The sequence below is a fragment of the Sorex araneus genome, chromosome X (assembly GCF_027595985.1).
Source record: "Sorex araneus isolate mSorAra2 chromosome X, mSorAra2.pri, whole genome shotgun sequence".
Lineage (NCBI taxonomy): Eukaryota > Metazoa > Chordata > Mammalia > Eulipotyphla > Soricidae > Sorex > Sorex araneus.
Window position 1 is genome coordinate 194,483,210 of NC_073313.1, and position 20,772 is coordinate 194,503,981.

Genomic DNA, 20,772 nt, shown 5'->3' on the forward strand with positions numbered 1-20,772 from the left:
TTTATACATGACTGGCCTGCTTGTTAATATTTTTGGCATATCCAGTATGCCACAGGTAGTTTACCAGACTCTGCGTGCAGGATGAATACTCTTGGTAGCTTGCCAGGCTCTCCTAGAGAGATAGAGGAATCGAACCCAGCTTGGCCTCGTGCAAGACAAATGTCCTACCCATTGCGTCCATTGTGCTATAGCTCCAGTCCAAACTTGGATGTATCCTTCAATATTATCCTATGCTTTTGAGACACTCTTTATACCTCAATTGACACTATCTATCACCTTTTAATTTAACACTATTAGCATTTTTGAAATGAAACATCAAAACGTTCTAAATTAATTATGCTGCATGACTGCTAAAAAAGATGATTCATTTTCAATGGAAAACTGTCTTTAAAATAACCTTTCCAATAGAATAGCCTCAACTGCTTTTGCAGTATGACAAGCATTTATGTGAATGTGTGTGTGTAAGTGTATAATCAGGTGAATCTATTGCATTCTTCTCTTTTCCGCATTCTTGGCTAAGATAAGCCAACCAGCAACAAGAATACACTAGTACAATGACCAAAGTAAACAAAACCAGGGGAACTTACCTACAGATTTTCTCTACATTCAGGACAAACTGTTGATTTGGTAGATTTAGGAGGAAATGGAAAAATGTCTATACAGGTCCAAAATTCATTGGATAGTTTGACTCACATAAAAATATACATTTTGAAGTTCTCTTTACAAAACAAATAGTCAAGTTCTTTGTAGAATAAGAACAAGTCTTTGCTGAGGTACCAGATACAAACCCAACCCAGAAAGCCTACACTATGGTGGGGAAGACTTCCAGCAAAGGACAAGAAGGAATGCTTAGTCATCCTAACCTGCTAGAGCTTATCACATATTCAAAAGCTGTGGCATTTAGGGGCTGGAGCAATAGTACAGCGGGGTAGGGTGTTTGCACACGGCCCGACCCGGGTTCGATTCCCAGCATCCCGTATGGTCCCCTGAGCACTGCTGGGAGTGATTCCTGAGTGCAGAGCCAGAAATGACCCCTGTGAATTGCCAGGTGTGAACCAAAAAAAAAAAAAACCTGTGGCATTTAGAATTGTTTGTGTAAGTAATAAAATCCTGGCAAACTGGTACTGTTCAGCTGCTGGCATATGTAGTTATGTTGTGACATATGCAGTCCACATCGTCATGTTGTCCATGCAGCTTACAGGTTGGCCCTATGTTTCTGAAATTTGGGGCTAGACCCATACTACTTCCTCGTGAAACTGAATTTTTTTAAAAATCAACTCCTGATCAAGGTTGATGCAGCTTGTGTTTGGAGGTAGATATTGGCTTTGAGAACAAGTCAGGTTGGTGCTTTGAATTGTCACAGGCTTTTTTGTTGTTTCGCATGTTTTGATGTGAACTGCTGTGCTTTGGTTTCCTTTCTTATTTTGACCAAAATCTGTGTACTAAAAGACTTCACTATGTACTAAAAAACTTACTGCTATGTAACTCAGGAGCAATGGTTTTTCTCTAAAACGTCCTCCCTTCAAATTATTTTATAGAAAATTTCTTGATCATTATTCATCATCATCCCATTGATCGTTGAATTTCTTGAGCGGTCTCAGTAACGTCTCCATTTGTCCTAGCCCTGAGATTCTAGAAGCCTCTCTTTACTCGTTCTTTCCAATGGTGCTGCATTGGAGGCTCTTTCAGGGTTAGGCTCTTTCTCTGCCAGAAAATTTCTTAAGAGGAGTATTTCTTAACAGTGAGTATGCTCACTAACATGAAGAAATATAAAGTAAAATAGAATGAACAGTCTTTAAAACTCAAAGGACAACATTGAAAATTATTTTAGGGCTATTTATTGAAACACAAAGGGAAAAATACTATTTTTTGAATAATAAAAAATCAGGAAATGAAATTCTGTCATCAAATGTTTTTGTTAAATATGATGAAAGAACCAGCAACATAGTGAAAATGGATAGTTATGTTCACAGCAGCAGAGATGACAAATCTCTTAGACATCTGAAGAGATGCTCAACCTCATTTTAAATAAGAAAAAATTTATTTTAAAGCTGATAAAAACTTTGATTCTTTCCAAAAAAGAGCAAAGGGGACCATGCTTACATTTTGCTTTTTAAAAGAGAAGGGTCCAGAGAGGTAACGCAGATCTTGGAAGTGACAGACCCAGGTTTAATCCAAGCACACCCTTTGGTCCCCCGAGTACAAAGGAATAATCAATGGAGCTGAGAGCCAGGAGTAAGCCTTGAGCACAGCTGGGTGTGGTTCAAAAACCAATAAGTAATAGAAAAGTAGACATACTATATGAGATACTAGTTTTCCTATGTAAGACTAAAACAGACCAGGTTTTTGATCCCCTCAAAAAGAGAAAGAGGCCTCACTCAGCAGAGAAGAATCCTGGCTGGTGGGCACCGCAAGACGGAGAATGCTCCAGACACTAGACCGGGCCGGCAACACCAGGGTGCCCCAGCCGAAGAAGGTACAGTCTCCCCGCCTTCTCCAGATGGAATCCCAGTGACACTGAGCTTTTACTAACATGGCTCTGGTATATGGGGACCGGAATTACTTCTCCAAACCACGTGGCCGGGTCCTTTTTTGACATACAAAAAAAAAAAACACTCGGGAACAGCTCCTCTGCCCCTGATCGGCCATGATCCCAGAAGCACACAGACCGATCTTGGAACTCAGCATCTGCTGTCAGGTATACTCCTGGACTGTAAAGTAAGCTATGGCCCCATGCAGCCCCAGGAGGGGAAGGGTTTTTGTCCTTCAGCCTTTCCCCCTTTGTGGCAGCATGACCACTGCCACCTTTCAGAGCCAAGTGGACAGAGAGGTAGGAGCTTGCAGTGATGGGGTGCACGGGAAATATTGCTGTGGGGGGAGGGCAGAACCAGCCCTTATCTCCTTCAAAATGAGAACCTGAGTGGCCACCCATGAAACAGCTTCTCTGCTCCTCACAGCCATGATTCCAGAGGCACACAAACCAATCTCAGAATGCAGTGGCTATTGGCTCTGGACTTAATTACTAAAATACCAGAATTCCAAAACCTTGCAGCCGCTTTTGTGGCCATGCAACATCATATGCTCTTCATTATCAGCAATAGAAAACAAATGATCTAATAATGCCTTTGTTGGGAAAAATTCCAAATAATAGTAGTGGGTTTTCTTTTGAAAATGGAATGTAATCAAAGTAAAGAGAGAATAAAGTGAAAATCATCTGCCACACAGACAGAGTGGGGACTGGGAGAGGAGGTATACTGAGGTTCTTGATGGTGGAACACGTGCACTGGTGAAGGGTTGGGTGTTTGATCATTGTATAACTGAGACTTAATCCTGAAAGCTTTGTAACTCTTCTCACGGTGATTCAATGAAAGAGAGGGAGGGAGGGAGGGAGAGAGAGGGAGAGAGAGAGGGAGAGAGGGAGGGAGAGAGGGGGAGAGAGAGAGGGAGAGAGGGAGAGAGAGGGAGAGAGGGAGGGGGAGAGAGAGAGAGGGGGAGAGGGGAAGAGGGGGAGAGGGAGGGAGAGAGAAAAGCAACATATACTTTTGGGTAGTATGCTTTGCAATCCAAATACTATGAGGCCATCACGTTTGGTTGTTTAACTACTTTGTAAAACATTTTTTATTAGTGAATCATCATGAGGGTACAGTTGTAAACTTACAAATTTTTGTGCTTGTGTTTCAGTCATACAATGATCGAGTACCCATCCCTCCACCAGTGCCCATTTTTCACCACCAATGGTTCCAGCATCACTCCCACCACCTCCCTCTGTTCCCCCACCCCACCCCACCTCTGTGGCAGGGCATTCCCTTTTGCTCTCTCTCTCACTCTCTCTCTCCTTTTGGGTGTTGTGGTTTGCAGTAGAGGCATTGAGTGGCCATCATGTTCACTCTATAGTCTACTTTCAGCACGCATCTCCCATCCCGAGCAGGTCCTTCAAACACCCTTCTGGTGTTCCCTTCTCTATCTGAGCTGCCTCTTCCCCAAGCATGTGCGGCCAGTTTTCAAGCTATGGAGCAAACTTCCTGGTACTTACCTCAACTATTCTTGGATGTAAGTCTCCTACTCTGTTATTTTATATTCCACAGATGAGTGCAATCTTTCTATGCCTGTCCCTCTCTTTCTGGCTCATTTCACTTAGCATGATAATTTCCATGTTGATCCACTTATATGCAAATTTCATGACTTCATCTTTTCTAACAGCTGCATAGTATTCCATTGTGTATATGTACCAACGTTTCTTTAACCAGTCATCTGTTCTCAGGCACTAGGGTTTTTTCCAGATTTTGGCTATTGTAAACTGTGCTGCAATGAACATTCGAGTACAGATGTCATTTTGACTATACTTTTTTTGCATCTCTGGGATATATTCCCAGAAGTGGTGTGTAAAGAGAGAGTAAGAGGGAAATTGTCTGCCATAGAGCCTGGGGGTGGAGGTGGGGGGGGAGTGATACTGGGGACATTGGTGGTGGACAATGTGCACTGGTGGAAGGATGGGTGTTTGATCATTGTATGACTGAAACTCGAACATGAAATTTTTGAAACTGTAGTTCTAGATGATTCAATTATAAAAAAGTTTTAAAAATCAACATATATAATTATTTTAACTGTGCTCAGGAAAAGTTTCTAAGTTTCAGTGTAGAAACAGAGACTCCGACAAAGCTGGGTTATTTTACTTAGAAGAGAAAAATGGAGTTTAAAGAGTTCGAGATTAGAGGGTGGCTAGAGTGATAGCATAGCAGGTAGGGCGTTTGCCTTGCACGCGGCCGACCCGGGTTCAAATCCCAGCATCCCATATGGTCCCCTGAGCACCGCCAGGAGTAATTCCTGAGTGCAGAGCCAGGAGTAACCCCTGTGCATCGCCAGGTGTGACCCCCCCAAAAAAAAGAGTTAGAGATTAGAAATTGTGGGGCAGAGGATATAGAAAGGCAGTAATAGCTCAGAGATGTTTCTGAAATTTACAAGAGGTATCCATAGAGTATTTTATTTACTAGTAAATTACATATGTTTTGGAGAAAATTCTCTGAAATTGTGTTAAACACCAACAGTTAGCAGTAGACATAGACACTCCAGGATCTCACTTGTACCACTTGTATCACTTGTCATCCCATTGCTTGTCTATTTGCTCAAGTGTACACCAGTAACGTCTCCATTCATCCCTGTCATGTGTTGGTGTAGCCCAATGGCGTCTGCTCGCTCCAGGAACATGAAGAGCCTCAAACCGTTCATTCAGGTTTTGATGAAGTCTGACCATCTTGTAGTGGGCAGCCATGTGGTCTTTTGAGATCCATGGAATTCAGTTAATAATAGCTCTAGTCCAGCGGTTGTATCCAAATCTCATTACATGTCTGGCCCATCTGATTTTTGATGCCTTGGCAAATGAGACAGCGTCCGTGATTCTCGATGGTTGATGGAGGTCGGAGCTTCAGATTCCTTCTCTCACTTGATATTTCATCCCTTCTTTCACATGATATTTTAAGCATAGGTCTTTCAATTCCTCTTTGGGAGACCCAAATAGCATTCTCATTCTGTTTTCATAGGGTTCAGGTCTCTGAGGCATATGTTAGTGCAGGAAGAATGGTGGAGTCAAAAACGTGCCCGGAGCCGGAGGTTCTGGGTCCTCTTAACAAGTTTGAAAATAGTTGGTGTTTATGCCAGCTAAAAAATGGTAAAGACCCAGCTAGAGATAAAAGTACAGCAGCATGCAGTCGACAAGGCTTGGATTAACAGCACAACTAATAGAAGAAAGAAAGAAAGGAAGAAAGGAAGAAAGGAAGAAAGGAAGAAAGGAAGAAAGGGAGGGAGGAAGAAAGGAAGAAAGGGAGGGAGGAAGAAAGGAAGAAAGGGAGGGAGGAAGAAAGGAAGAAAGGGAGGGAGGAAGAAAGGAAGGGAGGGAGGGAGGAAGAAAGAAAGGGAGGGAGGGAGGAAGAAAGAAAGGGAGGGAGGGAGGAAGAAAGAAAGGGAGGGAGGGAGGAAGAAAGAAAGGGAGGGAGGGAGGAAGAAAGAAAGGGAGGGAGGGAGGGAGGAAGAAAGAAAGGGAGGGAGGGAGGGAGGAAGAAAGAAAGGGAGGGAGGGAGGAAAGGGAGGGAGGGAGGGAGGAAGGAAGGGAGGGAGGAAGGGAGGAAGGGAGGAAGGAAGGGAGGAAGGAAGGAAGGAAGGGAGGAAGGAAGGAAGGAAGGAAGGAAGGAAGGAAGGAAGGAAGGAAGGAAGGAAGAATGAAAAGATGTAAAAGCTGGAGAAAGTATAGGTTTCAAGGCACATGTCTTGCATGCAAGTATCCCAGTTCCATCCTGGACACCATCAGGATACCACATCTCCAAGCATTGCCAGTTGCAGCATTACCATCTTCAGTACACCACCAGGAGTAGCCCTCAAAATCCTCTGCGTACTGCCCATACCAGCACCACAGAACTGGTATTGTACTGCATCCTGAGTCTCTCACATTAAATCACCAGTCACTTGGTAGAGTATCATAGGGAAGAGTCATGAGTACCCCCAAAATATAAGAATGGGAAGTATCTAAATACATGGGCACTGAGTATTCTATAAAATATGAAGAAATTGTTTCAAAATAAGTCTGATCTGGATCAATTTTTTTTTCTTTTTGGGTCACACCTGGCAATGCACAGGGGTTACTCCTGGCTCTGCACTCAGGAATCACCCCTGGTGGTTCTCAGAGGACCATATGGGATGCTTGGAATCGAACCCGGGTCGGCTGTGTGCAAGACAAATGCCCTTACCCACTGTACTATTGCTCCAGTCCTGTGATCTGGATCAATTTTTATAAAATTAAAATAAATTCTAAAATTATCCAGTTGATTTCATATTACTTAAGCATGAAAACAGTAAAATATGTTATTTAAAAATGTATAATAAACCTAGAAAGAAATCTCAATTTTAAATGTTTCCTCAAAATCACCAGGCATAAAAGAATGCAAACAATATGTCCCAGAACCACAAATAATCAATCACTACAAACATAAATGAAGAAACTTCCACAAAAGGATGCTAAAAACCCAGTTATTATAAATCTGCTTCACATGTTTAAGAAAATATAGATAGCATGAGAAGAAAAAAGAAAAACTAAGAATAAATGGCACTTGTAAATAAATTAAATAGTGCTTGTATAAAGTACATTTTGCAGTTTTCAAATAAAAGAAATATCAACATTTAAAATAAAAATGTAATGAATGAGATTAATATTAAATGAGTAACTGCACCATAAATTATCAATGACTTTGAAGACAAAGCAATAACAACTATTGCGAGTGACATATGAGAATAAAAAGACAATAAAAAGTAACCAAGCAACAGTAGTAACCAAGTGGACAATATGAAGGGATATGTTCATTTATTTGAAGCCCCATAAAATGGATTTGAAACCAAAAAGTGTATGCAATAAGATATGCATAAAAACTTTTTAAAATTTGACGAAAATTCAAGCCTAAAGTCTAAACTCAATGAACCTGTCATATAAACATAAAGAGAGTCAGGACAAAGCACATCATAATCAAATGTTAACAACTTCTGACAAAGAAAAAACATCTTAAAATCAGAGAACAGAGTGACATGCACAGAGGAACAAAGATAGGAGTTGATAGAATTCTTATCAGATACTATGCAAGTCAGAGACAGAAGAACATTTTAAAATTACAAAAGAAATCTGTCAGCCTAGGTTTTTTTTTCTTTCTTTTTGCTTTTTGGGTCACACCCAACGATGCTCAGGGGTTACTCCTGGCTCTGCACTCAGGAATCACTCCTGGCGGTGCTGGTGGGGGACCATATGGGATGCTGGTAATAGAACCTGGGTTGGCCATATGCAAGGCACATGCCCTACCCGCTGTGCTATTATTCCATCCCAGTCTAGGATTTTTTTTAACCAGTGGAAAGTAAAAGTTAAAAAAGTACATTTAGATATACAAAAGCAGAAACAAATCATCACAAGTGTTATCTGTTCTTAAAAATATAGATATATTTAAAAGTTTATCAGGAGAAGAAAAACATTGCCAGGGGGAAGAGAGGGTTTATACAAAGAAATAAAGGGCACTATACTGAGAAAAATATTGGATATATGCTAATTTTTCTCTTAAAATATACTTAGCAGTGTCAGTGTCATCACTGTCATTCCCTTGCTCATCGATTTGCTCGAGTTGGCACCAGTAACGTCTCCATTGTGAGACTTGCTGTTACTGTTTTTGGCATATCGAATATGCCAGGGGGAGCTTGCCAGGCTCTGTTGTGCAGGTGGGATACTCTCGGTAGCTTGTTGAACTCTCTGAGAGGGATGAAGAAATCAAACCCGGGTCAGCCGCATGCAAGGCTAACACCCTACCTGGTGTGCTATCGTTCCAGCCCTTAGTTCAATACTAAGTATAAACATGGAAGAAAACGTCTGATTATGTTTCTAATCAGTTTCTTCTTTGAAGTCTGCACTACTTCAGGGAAGCACCAGTGTGTCACAATATTTGAATTCAGAAGTGCCATAGAGTTATCAAAATTTAAAATGTAGAATTTAAGAAAGGTTAAAACATACTTATTTTTTGGTAGTGATGGGGTGGGTTGGTGTCTTTTCTTTATTTTTTATCAACCCTCATATTCCTCAGTACATATCTTCAGTGCCATGGTACATCGATCCATCCAAAAGACCTACCTTACAGCACCAGAGATCACAGCCAGAGAAACAAAAGCAGTATAGCTCATCTGGAGAATGGTACAAGAGGGGTGTAAAAGAGAATCCCATAATGACCAAATACCGCAAGGGAGTGTGTGAAAACTGTGGGGCCATGACACACCAGAAAAAAGACTACTGTGAGAGACCGAGGCAAGTTGGAGCAAAATTTACAGGGAGTAATCTAGCTCTAGATGAACATATTCAGTGTCGGTTGATGTTTGATTATGATGGAAAGTGGGAACTGTGCAATGGCTGTGATCCAGAGGAACGTAGGAAAATTGTAGAAGAATATGCCAAAGTGGATCTAGCAAAGCAAACACTTAAAGTCCAAAAACTCCAAGAAGAATTATTCTCAGGGAAATTAGTGCAACAGGCTAATTCTTCATAACACCAGTGGGGAATAAAGGAACCAGATTCTCAGGTGGAAAAGGACCATAACAGTGAAGAGGAGGATGAAGTTAAATATGCAGATGACATTGACATATCTGGAACAGAACTTGGATTCCAAGAGACGGATCACTGTCCAGAATCTCAGGATTCAAGAAGATATTGCAAAATATTTGTGGAACGTAGATCCAAATTCTGCCTACTAGATCCCAAAACCAGAGCAATGAGAGAGAATCCCTATTCCAATGCAAGAAATAATCCGGATGAAGTGAGCTATGCAGGTGATAATTTCGTTAGATACATGGGTGACGCCCTTTTTTTTTTTTTAATAATTTATTTATTTTTAATTAGAGAATCACCGTGAGGGTACAGTTACAGATTTATATACTTTTGTGCTTATACTTCCCTCATACAAAGTTCGGAAACCCATTCCTTCACCAGTGCCCATTCTCCACCACCCGTAAACCCAGTGTCCCTCCCACCCTCCCCAATCCCATCTCCCCCCCAACCCACCCTGCCACTGTGGCAGGGCATTCCCTTCTGTTCTCTCTCTCTAATTAGCTGTTGTGGTTTGCAATAAAGGTGTTGAGTGGCCGCTGTGCTCAGTCTCTAGCCCTCATTCAGCCCGCAACTCCCTTCCCCCACATGGCCTTCGACTACAATGTAGTTGGTGATCGCTTCTCTGAGTTGCCCTTTCCCCGGAACGTGAGGCCAGCCTCGAAGCCATGGGGTCAACCTCCTGGTACTTATTTCTACAGTTCTTGGGTATTAGTCTCCCACTAATACCCATTCTATATACCATAGATGAGTGCAGTCTTTCTATGTCTGTCTCTCTCTTTTTGACTCATTTCACTCAGCATGAAACTTTTCATGCCCATCCACTTAACTACAAAATTCTTGACTTCCTTTTTTCTAACAGCTGCATAGTATTCCATTGTATAGATGTACCAAAGTTTCCTCAACCAGTCATCCGTTCTGGGGCATTCGGGTTTTTTCCAGATTCTGGCTATTGTAAACAGTGCTGCGATGAACATACATGTGCAGATGTTGTTTCGATTGTACTTTTTTGCCTCTCTGGGATATATTCCCAGCAGTGGTATTGCTGGGTCAAATGGGAATTCAATATCTAATTTTTTGAGAGTCGTCCAAATTGTTTTCCAGAAGGGCTGAACCAGTCGGCATTCCCACCAGCAGTGAAGAAGGGTCCCTTTCTCCCCACATCCTCTCCAACAGCGGTTGCTTTTGTTCTTTTGGATGTGTGCTAGTCTCTGTGGTGTGAGGTGGTATCTCATGGTTGTTTTGATCTGCATCTCTCTGATGATTAGTGATGTAGAGCACTTTTTCATGTGCCTTTTGGCCATTCGTATTTCTTCCTTGGTAAAGTTTCTGTTCATTTCTTTGCCCCATTTTTTGATGGGGTTGGATGTTTTCTTCTTGTAGAGCTCAACCAGTGCTTTATATACCATTGATATCAACCCCTTATCTGATGGGTATTGTGTAAATATCCTTTCCCATTCTGTGGATAGTCTTTGTATTCTGGTCACTGTATCTCTTGCGGTGCAGAAGCTTTTTAGTTTAATGTAGTCCCATTTGTTGATCTCTGTTTTTACTAGATTGCTTAGTTCCGTGTCACCTTTGAAGATACCTTTATCTTCAATATCGTGGAGGGTTTCGCCGACCTTGTCTTCAATGTACCTTATGGTTTGTGGTCTAATGTTGAGGTCTTTAATCCATTTTGATCTGACTTTTGTGCATGGTGTCAGATCAAGGTCTAAACCCATTTTTTTGCATGTGGTTGTCCAGTTTTGCCAGCACAATTTGTTAAAGAGGCTTTCTTTGCTCCACTTCACATCTCTTGCTCCCTTATCAAAGATTAGATGATCGTACATTTGGGGTTGTGTGTAGGGATATTCCACCCTGTTCCATTGGTCTACGGCTCTGCCTTTGTTCCAGTACCATGCTGTTTTAATTGTTACTGCTTTGTAGTAAAGATTGAGGTTGGGGAGGGTGATGCCTCCCATCATCTTTTTCCCAAGAATTGTTTTAGCTATCCTTGGACGTTTGTTATTCCATATGAAATTTAGGATTGCTTGATCCATTTCTTTGAAGAATGTCATGGGTATACTTATAGGGATCGCATTGAATCTGTATAATGCTTTAGGGAGTATTGCCATTTTGACAACATTGATTCTCCCTATCCACGAGCAGGGTATATGTTTCCATTTCCTCATGTCCTCTTTGATTTCATGGAGTAGCGTTATGTAGTTTTCTTTGTAAAGGTCTTTTACTTCCTTGGTTAAGCTGATTCCGAGGTACCTGATTTTCTGGGGCACGATTGTGAATGGGATTGCTTTTTTCATGTCCCTTTCCTCTGCCTCATTGTTTGCATATATGAAGGCCATGGATTTTTGGGTATTGATTTTGTAGCCTGCAACTTTACTGTATAAGTCTATTGTTTCTAAGAGTTTCTTAGTAGAGGTTTTAGGCTTCTCTAGATATAGTATCATGTCGTCTGCAAATAGTGAGAGTTTGATTTCTTCCTTTCCTATCTGGATGCCCTTAATCTCTTTTTCTTGTCTAATAGCTATCGCAAGTACTTCCAGTACTATATTGAAGAGGAGTGGTGAGAGTGGGCATCCTTGTCTTGTGCCCGATCTCAGAGGAAAGGCCCTTAGTTTTTCCCCGTTGAGGATAATGCTTGCCGTAGGCTTGTGATAGATGGCTTCGACTATCTTAAGGAAAGTTCCTCCAAACCCCATTTTGGCGAGGGTTTTCATCATGAAAGGATGTTGGATCTTGTCAAATGCTTTCTCTGCATCTATGGATATGATCATATGGTTTTTGTCTGTACTTTTGTTGATATGCTGGATTATGTTGATTGATTTCCGAATGTTAAACCATCCTTGCATCCCTGGGATGAATCCCACTTGGTCGTGATGTATGATCTTTTTGATGAGTTGTTGGATCCTATTTGCTAGTATTTTGTTGAGGATCTTCGCATCGGTGTTCATCAGGGAAATTGGTCTGTAATTTTCTTTCTTAGTGGTGTCTTTGTTTGCTTTTGGTATTAGGGAGATATGTGCTTCATAGAAACTGTTTGGGAGAGTTCCTGTTTTTTCAATTTCCTGGAAAAGTTTGAGGAAAACAGGCAATAGGTCTTCTTTAAATGTTTGGAAGAATTCGCCAGTGAAACCATCTGGGCCTGGGCTTTTGTTTTTGGGGAGGTTTTTGATTACCGTTTCAATTTCCTTAACATTGATGGGTCTATTCAGGTATTCCAAGTCTTCTTTCTTCAGTGTTGGGAGATTGTAGGAATCAAGGAATCCATCCATTTCTTTTAGGTTCTCCTTTTTTGTGGCGTAGAGACCTTCAAAGTAGTCTCTAATGATCTTTTGAATCTCACTGGTTTCTGTTATGATGTCCCCCTTTTCATTTCTGATTCGATTTATTAGAGTTTTCTCTCTTTCTTTCTTTGTGAGTCTTGCTAGCGGTTTATCAATCTTATTTATTTTCTCAAAGAACCAACTCTTTGTTTCATTGATCTTTCGGATTGTTTTTTTGGCTTCGATGTCATTAATTTCTGCTCTAATTTTTATTATTTCTTTCCTTCGGTCTGGTTTGGGGTCCTTTTTCTGGTCCTTTTCTAAGGTCTTGAGTCGTGAAGTCAAGCTCTCTATGTGGGTCCTTTCTTCCTTCCTGAGGAATGCTTGGAGAGCTATAAATTTTCCCCTTAACACGGCTTTAGCGGCGTCCCATAGGTTTTGGTAGCTCGTGTCTTCATTCTCATTTGTTTCTAAGTATCTTTTGATTTCTTCCTTGATTTCCTTCCTGACCCACTCATTGTTCAACATTGAATTGTTTAATTTCCAGGTGTTTGATTTGATTTTCCGTGTTTGTGAGTGGTTAGCTTCTATCTTCAGCGCATCGTGGTCTGAAAAGATGGTTGATACAATTTCTATTTTTCCGATTCTATTGAGGTATGTTCTGGGGCCCAGTACATGGTCTATTTTAGAAAATGTTCCATGTGCACTGGAAAAGAATGTGTATTCTTTCTTTTTGGGGTGTAAGGCCCTGTATAGGTCTATTAGGCCTCTCTCTTCAATTTCTTCTTTCAGAGTCAGTGTTTCCTTGTTGAGTTTTGTTCTTGTGGATCTATCTAGAGGCGATAAGGCCGTATTGAAGTCTCCGACTACAATTGTGCTGTTAGTGATGTCCTCTTTGAAGTCTGTTAGGAGTTGTTTTAAATATTTAGCCGGTCGTTCGTTAGGAGCATATACGTTTAAGAGTGTGATTTCTTCCTGTTGTACATATCCCTTGATAAACAGAAAATGACCTTCGCTGTCCCTTTTGATCTTTTTCATCCTGAAATCTATGTTGTCGGATACCAGGATGGCCACTCCAGCTTTTTTAAGGGGGTTGTTTGCTTGGAGGATTGTTTTCCATCCTTTGACTTTGAGTCTATGTTTACTCTGTTTGTTCAGGTGTGTTTCTTGCAGGCAACAGAATGTTGGGTTTAATTTCCGGATCCATTTAGCCACTCTGTGTCTCTTGATAGGTGCATTTAGGCCACTGACATTGAGAGAGATTATTGTGATGTGGTTTTGTGTCATCTTTCTGTGGGATTTGTTGTTCTTATGGGGCTCCTCCTTGTCTTACAGTAGCCCCTTTAGACCTTCTTTCAAGATTGGTTTTGAGTCTATGAAGGACCTGAGCTGTTGTTTATCCGAGAAGTAGTGTATGGTTCCTTCGAGTTTGAGTGAGAGTTTAGCCGGATAAAGTATTCTTGGTGAGGCATTCATTTCGTTGAGTTTTTTCACTATGTCCCACCATTGTCTTCGGGCTCGGAGGGTTTCTTCTGACAGATCGGCCGTAAATCTGAGGGGTGCTCCTTTGTATGTGATTTCCTTCCTTGACCTTGCTGCTTGCAGAATTGTGTCTCTATCCATGGTATCCGTCATTCTGACTATGATATGCCTTGGGGTCTTTTTATTCGGGTCTCTTTTTGCTGGTACTCTTCGGACTCCTTGTATCTGGATGCCTGCCTTGTCCAGCTCTGGGAATTTCTTAGCAATGATATCTTTGACTGTGTTTTTTTCATTGGGGTTGCTTCCCTGGGGTTCTGGTACTCCAATGATTCTTATGTTGTTCCTCTTGAAGTCATCTCCCAGGGCTCTGATTCGCTCTATAGCCATTTTGAGGTCTTTGGCCATGATTTGTTGCTGTCTATAAGCTTTCTGAAGCTCATCTTCCAGATCACTGATTCTGTCTTCGGCTGTAGTCATTCTACTGTTGAGGGCATCTAGTGATATTTTTATTTCATCTACCGATTGCTTTATTTGTGAGACTTCGGTTCGAAGGTTTGAAATTTCTGCTCTCATTTCTGCTCTCATTTCTTCCTGTATTTTCTTGGTAGACCGTTCCAGCGCTTGATTCATCTCCTCTCTTAATTTATTGGATGTCTGTTCCATATTTGCTTGGAGTAGGTCGAGTCTCCTCCAGATTTCCTCTCTGAATTGTTTATCTGAGAGGTCGTAGATGTGAGAAGCCCCTGTTGAGGTTTCTGGTATCTTTTCTTCCCCCTCTCTTCTCGGAGGGGATTTTCGCAGCTTCTTCATATTGTTACGGAAGTATAGAGTTGGAGCTTTGTAGTTATTTATTCCTTTTTCTTCTTGTGGAAAGAAGGTTTTCTGATCGTGCTAAACTTCCCTTATTAACTGACAGCTTTTATAGTGTTAGACTAAGCTAATGGCTATTTTGCGTGTTTGAGATCGCAAAAGTGAATTTTCAAAAAAATACAAGTACCGAGTGAGCTGGGGTAACAATGAATAACTGCGGCCGCGTTAGCGTTGGCCGCTCTGAGAGGAGGCCACGCCCACTTTTAGACCACACCCACTAACATACGGGACACGCCCCCAGTGTCTTCCTGCGAGGGCGGGCCGCAGTTAGGGGGCCCGGGGAGGAGCCGGGGCGCAGAGGACACGGGCTGGGGCTGCTGGAAGGTCTCGGGGAGTCCAGGCGGCGGGAAGCGGGGTGCGGGAGGGTGTGGCCGAGGGTCCGGGACGGTACCTGCGAGGGCGGGCCGCAGTTAGGGGGCCCGGGGAGGAGCCGGGGCGCAGAGGACACGGGCTGGGGCTGCTGGAAGGTCTCGGGGAGTCCAGGCGGCCGGAAGCGGGGTGCGGGAGGGTGTGGCCGAGGGTCCCGGACGGTACCTGCGAGGGCGGGCCGCAGTTAGGGGGCCCGGGGAGGAGCCGGGGCGCAGAGGACACGGGCTGGGGCTGCTGGAAGGTCTCGGGGAGTCCAGGCGGCGGGAAGCGGGGCGCGGGAGGGTGTGGCCGAGGGTCCGGGACGGTACCTGCGAGGGCGGGCCGCTGTTAGGGGGCCCGGGGAGGAGCCGGGGCGCAGAGGACACGGGCTGGGGCTGCTGGAAGGTCTCGGGGAGTCCAGGCGGCCGGGTGACGCCCTTTTAAGATGGCTCAGACACAGTTATTCGCTTGGGAAGCCTCTGACAATGGATCAGAAGTGCATCTCCAAGCTGATCCTATGAAACTTGAACTGTTGTATAAGTCTTTCAAAATCAAGGAAGAAGACTTCAAAGAGCATCAGGAAGCAAACATCTCTGAGAAGTATGGTAGCCAAGAACACCTGGATGCCCCTCCAGCAGAACTGCTCTTAGGTCAAACCGAAGACTACATAGAATACTCCAGACATGGGACCATCATCCAAGGGCAGAAATGGGCTGCCACCTGCTCCAAGTACGAGGAGGATGTGAAGATCCACAATCACACTCATATTTGGGGATCTTACTGGAAAGATGGCAGATGGGGATACAAATGTTGTCACTCTTTTTTCAAGTATTCCTACTGTACTGGAGAGGCCGGGAAGGAGGTTGCTCATTCAGAGGAATATATTCCAAATGGTACAACTGAAGAAGAATCCATGAAAAAGCCTCAAACCCTTATGTAGATACATCAGGAAACACTAAAAGAAGAGAAAAAGAAGAAGATCCATTGAAAGAGTAGTTCAGACAGTGATGATGAAGAAAAAAACACGAAAAACTGAAGAAGGCTCTGAATGCCAAGGAGGCCCGCCTTCTTCATGTCAAGGAGATCATGCAGATCGATGAGAGGAAGCGGCCGTACAATAGTATCTATGAAAACTGGGAGCCCACAGAGGAAGAAATGGAGGCCTACATAATAAAACGCCAGAGGCCAGATGACCCTATGTCCCCCTTCTTTGGACAATAGAGACTACTCACAGACAGCACCCCAGATACACAGTGAACTCACTCTTCTCGGTTTCTTGCTGAAGATGAGAAACAGAAAAAATCGTGTCTGCTCTTCATGCTGCCTGACTTCAATAATAAAACTTTCAGAGGTTTCATAATAAATGCCTTCCTCTTCACAGTGACGATGGACTTGAGTATTAGCACAGCTGGTAGGGCATTTGCTTTGCATGAGGCTGACCCGACTTTGATCCTCTATCCCTCTCAAAGTTCCCGGCAAACTACCGAGAGTATCCCGCCCGTACGACAGAGCCTGGCAAGCTACCCGTGGCATATTGGATATGCCAAAAACAATAACAACAAGTCTCACAATGGAGATGTTACTGGTACCCACTTGAGCAAATTGATGAGCAACAGGACAACAGTGCTACAGTGCTACAGTGCTACAGTGCTACAGTGGTAGAATGGGTTTGGGCCATACCTGGCAGTGTTCTGGGTTACTTCTGGAAGTGTTGGGGTAACCATATGTGGTGCCAGGGAACTAACCAGGGTTGGCCAAAAGCAAGTGCCTCACCCCTGTACTATCTTTTCAGCCGAGATGACTACATACTTATTAATTGAAAGATAGCTTGTTACTAATTGAAGGCAGTCTCTTATAAATATTTTAAAGTTAAAATACATAAAAATACTTAAAATACTTAAATAAAATAAAAATAATAAAAATAAATAAATAATAAATAAAATAAAATACTTAATAAAAATACTTAAAATACTTAAATTTTAGGTTCTTTTTATCTGAAATTCTTTGTCAGTTTCAGAAACATTGGCAGCAGGGAACTAGAGAAGAAAGTACAGCTTGTTAGGTGCTTGCATGTGGCTACTCCCAGTTCAACCCCTGGTACCATTCAATATGGTACCATATACAGCTTCCTGAGCACTGTGTTAATAGTACATCCTGAGCACTTCAGGGTTGGCCCCCAAAATAGAAACAAAAATAAAACTAGAAATATTAGCAGAGGTTTTGTTAGATACAAAAGATATAAACTAGTGGCTGGAGCAATACAGAGGGTAGCATGTTTGCTTTTCATGCAGCTGACCCAGGTTCGACTCCCAGCATCCCATATGGTCCCCCAAGCACTGTTCTCAAAATATATTTAAAAGCTAATTAAATTTAAAGCAAAAATCAGTAATGTATTGTGGACATTGTAGCATATACAGTAAAAATTGTGAAAAAATAACACTAAGTACCACCACAAGAAAGAAATTAAAGGATAACATTGTAAGGTCTCAACACCAGACCTATAAAGGGTCTAGTGTTACCTAAAGAAGTGTGTCATGAGTTAAGAGACCATAAATTGAATCTAATAAAAGTATTAAAAGAAACAATAATAAAATAACTTACTAGTGAAGATAAAAAGAGACCATGAAAAAATATTCAGTTGAAAAAAGAGGTGAGAAGTTATAGGGGGAAGGAGAAAAACAAATAGTGAAGGGGAATAAAAGACACAAGTAAGAAGAGAGTGAATTTAAGTTCTATCATCTTTCTATCATATTAGATTATTCTAAATGATCCAATTAAAACAAACAAGATTATTCAAGTGTTAGAGCACATGTCAAGCATGTACATAACCCTGAATTTGATCTCTGGAACCACATGTTCCCTAGCCAGCATTTCTGGACATAGTCCAATGATTCATCAGAACTATCAGGCATGACCCCTATTAAAAAATATATATATATAATATATATGTACATATATAAATGTAAGTGCAGGTATTACCAGATAAGAGAAAATGGCAGTATTTAATGACATGCTATTTATGAGGCCCATAAATCAAATTATATGTATGATAATAATAAAATCACACATGAAAATCAAGATATCCCATTGATCATCGATTTTTCGAGCGGGCTCAGTAACCTCTCCATTTGTCCTATCCCTGAGATTTTTAGAAGCCTCTCTCCACTGGGCCTTCTCAATGATGCCGCATTGGAGGCTCTTTCAGGATCAGGGGAATGAGATCCAGCTTGTTACTGGCTTTAGCATATGAATACACCATGGGAAGCTTTTGAGGCTGTCCTATGTGGGCAGGAAGCTCTCAGTAGCTTGCTAGTTTCTCCCAGAGGAAGAAGTAGGTTATAAGATATTGCAAGGCCGCTTTGCCGCTGCGCGCTTCTGCAAACTGGCTTTTAAGTCTCTGGATGTTGGTCGTTGATGAGATTACACACACCTGGGTTCCTCTGCCAGTACCTTCATGCGTGAGGCTTGTTCGAACATGTGGAGAGGGGCCTTGAGCATGGCTGTGGCTAGGTTCCGGTGGTCCTCGGCCTCCGGGAGCTCTGCTTGGGGCGGGGAGGGAAGCTGGAGCCCATCCCCTCTGGGGGGCCCTGGGAAAGACAGCCAGGCGCGCTGGCAAGAGATTCCATTTAACATTTAATAAAATAGTTATTAAATTAAAAATTCGAGTGGCTTTTATTAACACTAGAGCAAAATCTTATTCTGAAGGACCAAAATGTAAAAAAAGAGACTGGAGATATAGTATAGTGGATAAGGCTTTGCACGCAACTGGCCTGGGTTCTATCACCAGTATTCTATATGGTCTTCTGAGTCCACCAGGACTGATTCCCAAGCAGACAGGAGTAACTCCTGAGCACTGCTGGGTGTGTCCCCACAGCAAAACTAGAAGGAGAAATGGATAAAAAGAAACATTAGTAATAAATATTTATCCAGAGATTACAACTTTAAAATGCAACTATGTCTAATAGTAATGCATCAATACATAATGCAAAAACTGGTATAACTTAAAGGATAAATTAACATACTAATGAGAATATAACTTCAAAAGTTTATATAACAAGCAGAGAAAAGATAGAAAATGATATAGAATACTAACCAACATGATGAACTCACTTCAAATAATTGACAGAAATTTTCATCTAACAGCAGAATGCATGTTCTTTCCAGTGAGCCTAGAACATTTATCAAAGTCATGAAACAAGTCTCAATAAATACATGAGTACTGAAATAATAAAACGTATGTTTTCTAACTGAAAAATGATTGCTAGATATTGATAACATAGCTATTTAAAAATCCTACATGTTTGAAAAGGAATGCACTTCTAGATAGAGGGCTAACAAAAGGAACCATCTCATAAAGCTCAGCAACAAAAACTTAATAACTCCAACATAAAATGGGGTAAGGAGATGAGCAGACATTTTCATGAAGAGGACATGAAAGGACACAGAGGGCCAATAACCATATGGAAAAGTGTTCATCATTCCGTATTGTCAGGGAAATGCAAATCAAATGACAATGAGCTATCATCTCACACCTGTGAGACTGGAATATATCAAAATGTCCAGAAACAAGTGCAGCTGGTGATATGAAGACAAAAGAGTCCTCACTCACTGATAATGGGAATGCTGTCTGGTTCAACTTCATTGGAAAACAATATTTCTCAAAAGAAATAGGAATAAAATTCTCAAAATGTAAGAAGATATCTCTTAGTAAAGTAAGAATAGACAGAGAATGAAAGAAATCAAGGGTGGGGGAAGTAAGAAGAGACAGATGGGAAGCAATAATGAGCAGGGGTCAATGGTCTCACAGACATAATGTACTCCTGAAGGTCCTAGGGGAACTGTTTCATCTCTGGATGGCTAGGGAAAGTCTCTGTCTCTCTCTGTCTCTCTCTCTCTGTGTCTGTCTGTCTCTCTCTCCACCTGTGTTTGGTGGACCCAGGCCACTCATCCACTTGGGATGGCCAATGTCATGGGCAGACGAAGGAGGAAACGAGGGTCAAGCTGGTTCCATTCTCCCCACATGCCTGTTCCAGTCTCACTAGGCTCCCCATTCTAGTCTCACGCTGCCCCTCATTCCCATCTCTTCCTGTCACTGCCACTCATCTCTCCACGCTCCATCTCGCTGCCCTGGTTTCTCCCTAGTCTCTCTCCAACTCCCTGCATTGGGGATACCACACCAATACCCCATCAGGTAGCACAATCAACACATCAAAAGCCCTTCCTGATATCCTGATCAGGATCAAGGGCAAAATACCACTTAGGGGTGTTTCTACTCTCCCTAGTCCAGTAACTTAGTTAACATCATAATTAATATATTAATTCTACATTTTTGTTTGTTTTTTAGGTCACACCCGGTGGTACACAAGGGTCAGTCCTGGCTCTGCACTCAGGAATTACCCTTAGCGGTGCTTGGGGGATCATATGGGATGCTGGGAATTGAACCTGGGTTTGCCACATGCAAGGCAAACGCCCTACCTGCTGTGCTATCACTCCAGCCCCATTAATTCTACTTCTTAATATTAGTTATTTTGTATGGACACAGTAAGAGATACATTAAGCTTATAGGGTGGCTCTCCTGGGGACATTTCGCTATAGATCCCAGACTGTAGTGCTCAGGCCAGATTAATCTTTCCTAACCGTAGCAGGGTCCTAACCTAGATGTTACTTTTTGGATCATGACAGAATTTGTCCATT

The 20,772-nt window shown here is 42.1% G+C and overlaps 1 pseudogene; it reads left to right on the forward strand.

The window, feature by feature from the left end:
• The first annotated feature begins 8,546 nt into the window (after positions 1–8,546).
• LOC101557969 (pre-mRNA-splicing factor SLU7-like) lies at positions 8,547–16,299 on the forward strand (annotated as a pseudogene).
• Positions 16,300–20,772: the final 4,473 nt, after the last annotated feature.